The sequence below is a fragment of the Macrobrachium rosenbergii genome, chromosome 41, assembly GCF_040412425.1.
Source record: "Macrobrachium rosenbergii isolate ZJJX-2024 chromosome 41, ASM4041242v1, whole genome shotgun sequence".
NCBI lineage: Eukaryota > Metazoa > Arthropoda > Malacostraca > Decapoda > Palaemonidae > Macrobrachium > Macrobrachium rosenbergii.
The window spans coordinates 23542881-23547880 of NC_089781.1; positions in this window are offsets into that span (position 1 = coordinate 23542881).

A 5000-nucleotide genomic window follows, 5' to 3' on the forward strand; every position below is an offset into this window, starting at 1 on the left:
GATAATAATAACAGAACAGTAGAAGTGAATTCACTGCTATTTGCGAGCATCGTTCAAAACTTAAATTTATGAGACCAAGAAAATGGTGTTGTAAAAGAATATTTGAACCTAATTGCAACTGCAGTACTTAAACTTTTTTTTTCATGTCCCACCGCAAGGAAATAGAAATTGTAATTCACTAAGTACTGAAACGAATGACAAGCATTTCAAAAGGAAACCATTGATCTCCGGCACTGAAAAGCAAATGAAACTTCATCATCAGCGACCCTTATTCAATAGCGTCAAACCCTTGAATTCGTGTCACGAAAGTTCTAACGATTTTATTTTGCGCAATTCACCGCCTTCATTCAGATCCTCCATCAATGTCTCAGTGACGGAGAAAGTAAATACATTAGTAAATGAACGGTATACTACAGATTAAACGTTATTGGATTGCCGTATGTACTAAAGGGTAAGTTTACTTTGTTATGCAACTTCAGCACAATTTACATAAGTTTTCGCGTACATTACCGAATGATATTGTTCTAAGACATGTTTATTGGACTTGAAATAACAGTATTGGTGATCTTTCAAAAGAGAGAGAGAGAGAGAGAGAGAGAGAGAGAGAGAGAGAGAGAGAGAGAGAGAGAGAGAGAGAGAGAGAGAGAGAGAACTACATAAACTACATACGTAAATAATCGATGAATATGGAGCTGGGTATTTCAGCGACAGACACTTTCATTAACGAAGGAACTTGATATTAACAGGTTATGTTCGAAATTCGTTATGAAACTATTATATATTATGTATCAGTAAATATTGCACATTTAATTATAAAAATAACGTAGTAGTTGCAAAATTTGACTAAAATTTAACCTCCACTGTTTACTGAATTTTACTAAAATTTAAGAAAGAATATTAAAAAACTACTGATTCAATAAAGTCCGAAATCAACTCTATTTTCCTTTACTGCAGGAAAATCGTGTTTCCAATGAAACTATGGGTAAAGGAAAATCGATTTGTTCTAATAAATTTTATAGTAATTTGTAAAAACCTTCACAATTTAACAGACAATTTAATTAGAAATCCCAAGGAACCATTTTCATCTTCAAAAAGAGAAAGTGTTTCAGCCATCAACCTTGCAGTATTCCACGTCTGGTCTTCTTCTTCTTCTTCACCAGACAGATGTTCATCATTTGAAGATGCGATAACTCATCATCATGCCCATTTCAAAAGAATGCGTACTCGCATGAGCGTAAATACACTGTACCCTTACCTCCGGGTATGCTATTATGCCAACACATACTTAGGGGTACTGGAGTATGTAGGTCAGAGTACTTCTAATTCGTACCTGGAGTTACCTGTGCTTCTCAGAGATGTGATCTCTCCGTGGAGTCTAAGTTTTCTCTATTAGGTGTAATTTTTACTGTATTTTAACTCTGTGTAATTACTTTATATCTCTGGTAACACCACAAGTTTTTTCATTTTATTTTCCATTACTGTCATATCTTTTTATTAATTTTGTATGTCTTGGTTTATAGTTTTAAAATCATTAAGATTTTATCTCAATTTTTTACGCAAACACTTCATTAATTTAGACCCAATTTCTTCAGTAAAAATCCTTCAGGAATTTCATCTAAATCACCTTTTTCAAAGTCTGTCATGAATTTCATCCTGTTTCCCATAAAATCCTTTTAGAAGTTCATCCTAATACCTTCTATATAAACCTAGGAGATTTCATACCTACAGTATCTATACAAGTCATTCAGGAATTTCAACAAAGTATCTACTATAAAAATCCTTCAGGAATTTCATCCCAATGTCTCCTATAAAATTCATTTAAGAATTTCATCCCAATACCCTCTATAAAATTCCTTCAGGAATTTCATCCCAGTGTCTCCTATAAAACTCCTTCAAGAGTTTCATCCTAGCACCCTCTATAAAATTCCTTCAGGAATTTCGTCCCAATGTCTCCTATAAAATTTCTTTAAGAGTTTCATCCTAGCACCCTCTATAAAAGTCCTTCAGGAAATTCATCACAATGTCTCCTATAAAATTCCTTTAAGAATTTCATCCCAGTACCCTCTATAAAATTCTTTCAGGAATTTCAACCCGATTCCTTCTACAAAAATCCTTTCCGTAATTTCATCCCGGTACCATCTATAAATTCCTTCAGGAATTTCATCCCAGTGTCTCCTACAAGGATCCATCAAGAATTTCATCTACATATTTGTTATAAAAATTCTTCCTTTCAACGTAATATTTCCTGTACAAACATCAAGGATTTCATCCTAGCCCCTCCAATAAAAATCCTTCGGGAATTTCATCTAATACCTTCTGTAAAAATCCTTCAGTAATTCCTACCCAGTACTTCAAATAAAAATCCTTTAGAATTTCACCCCAGTGTCTCCTATATAAATCCTTCAAGAATTTCATCCTAATATCCTTAATACCATCTATAAAATCCTTTAGTGCCTTCTAAAAAATCCTTCAAGAGTTTATCTTGAATTCTATAAATTTCGTTAAGGAATTTCATCCCAACGTCTCCTATAAAAATCATCAAGAATTCCATACAAATATCCTTAATACAAATTTTGCAGGAATTTCATCCTAATGTCTCCTTTAAAAATCTTTTAGTCTTACTAGAGTTTCATTTGTTTCGCATATACAAATCCTTCAAGAATTTTCTCCCAGTACTTGCTATGAAAATCCTTCATGAATTTCATCCTAATGTCCCCTATAAAAATCCTTGAAGATTTTCATCCCTGTACCTTCTACAAAACCCTGCTAGAATTTCATCTTTATCGCATATACAAATCCTTCAAGAATTTTCTCCTAGTACTTGCTATGAAAATCCTTCATGATTTTCATCCTGATGTCTCCTGTAAAAATCCTTAGGGGATTTTATCCTAATGTCCCTTATAAAAATCCCTCAAGATTTTCATCCCTGTACCTTCTATAAAAATCCTGTCTTTGAACTTCATATGTATCTCATACACAAATCCTTCAAGAATTTCGTCCCAGTACTTGCTATGAAAATCCTTCATGACTTTCATCGTAATGTCTCCTATAAAAATCCTTCAAGATTTTCATCCCTGTACCTTCTATAAAAATTCTACTAGAATTTCATCTGTATCGCATATACAAATCCTTCAAGAATTTTGTCTCAGTACTTGCTATGAAAATCCTTCATGAATTTCATCCTAATGTCTCCTATAAAAATCCTTCGGGGATTTCATCCCTGTACCTTCTATAAAAATCCTGCTGGAACTTCATCTGTATCTCATATACAAATCCTCCAAGAATTTTGTCCCAGTACTTTCTGTGAAAATCCTTCATGATTTTCATCCTAATGTCTCCTATAAAAATCATTCAAGATTTTCATCCTAGCACCTTTTATAAAAATCCTTCAATGGTTTCATCCCCCATATCGTCCATACTTGTACATGCATACCATGACCACATTTGTTCCCTTGAAATGAGCCCATTTGCACAACAACTTGGGCATCTACCATTTCTTCTACCCATCTACTAATGACCTCCAAGTCCATCTTCTTCCTCCTTCTCCTTCTCCCACGACTCATCTGTCATCATCTCGTCTCCTTTCACTTTCTTTCCATGTGCCCCTTTTAATTCCAGCCTATTTTCCGAATGCCTTTCTCCAGACGGTACGTTTTGTCTTGCCTAAGCATTAAACTAAGGTTGTGTTGAGGGGGGGCTGCCCAGGTCAGGTCACGCAGAGGGAGATGGCGGGCGCCGCCTCCAGTGCCTGACCTCTTATCTCGAGCGATTGAAAGAAGAAGAAGAAGAATTGTTATTAGACTTTTAGAAAGCTGCAGGATAGAAGAGGAAGGCATCAAACTGTCTATGTATATATATATATATACATATATATATATATATATATATATATATATATATATATATATATATATATATATAATATATATATATCATATAGTAGACATATACATATACATATCTATATTCTTATGCACACACACGCACACACACATATATATTTATATATTTACAGAATTGAATGCATTTTTCTCTAGTGATACATCCACACATACCCGTCACGTGTTCCGGTAATTTCATTTACAGTATATATATATATATATATATATATATATATATATATATATTATATATATATATATATATATATATATATATATATATATATATATATATATATATATATATATATATATATATGAATATGAATATTCATGTGCGTGTTTTGAGTGAGTATGTTTGTGTACACGTACGCATGCGTGAGTACATGGAGCAAAAGAGGTGGACTACATTCAGAACGAGAAGACGTCGTGAGTCCATCCAACGCATCTTGAGGCTTTAGCCTTTACGAAATAATTGCTAGGAATTATGGTGGCCAAGACATTCACTGTCCCCCCCTCCACCAGCACCCCATCCCCCTCCCATAGCACCCATCCCCATCCCTAGAACATATTCCCCAACCCCCGTGGGGGGTGGGGGCTATGAGTAGAGAGGCCTACAGGGCCAAAGTCTGCTCGTTTTCGGCAGGTTATTTGGAAGGATGACTTTCGTCACCCAGAGACGGTCTGGAGCACTTTTGGTCTGGATGAAGGTGGCTTTATGCCAGCACGGATTCCTACTCTCAGACTGCCCGCAAAGTGGATTTATTATTGTCATTGTAGCTATGTAATAAAAATCCACAGTTATATAGTAAATTGTATTACTACGTAAACGATAAAATAAAGTCTCGAAAATACAAATTATATTATCATTTTATTATTATTATTATTATTATTATTATTATTATTATTATTATTATTATTATTATTATTGTCGTTAATATTAAGGATATTCGTAAAAGATTATTATTATTATTGCCCTCCCAAAAGATGATTATTATTATTATTATTATTATTTTAAATATGCAAACATTCACAAGAGATAAGCTTAAAGGTCCATTAACTTTACTTTTCCTAATGTTATTGTTAGTATTATCATCCATGTCGTTTATGTTGTTATCA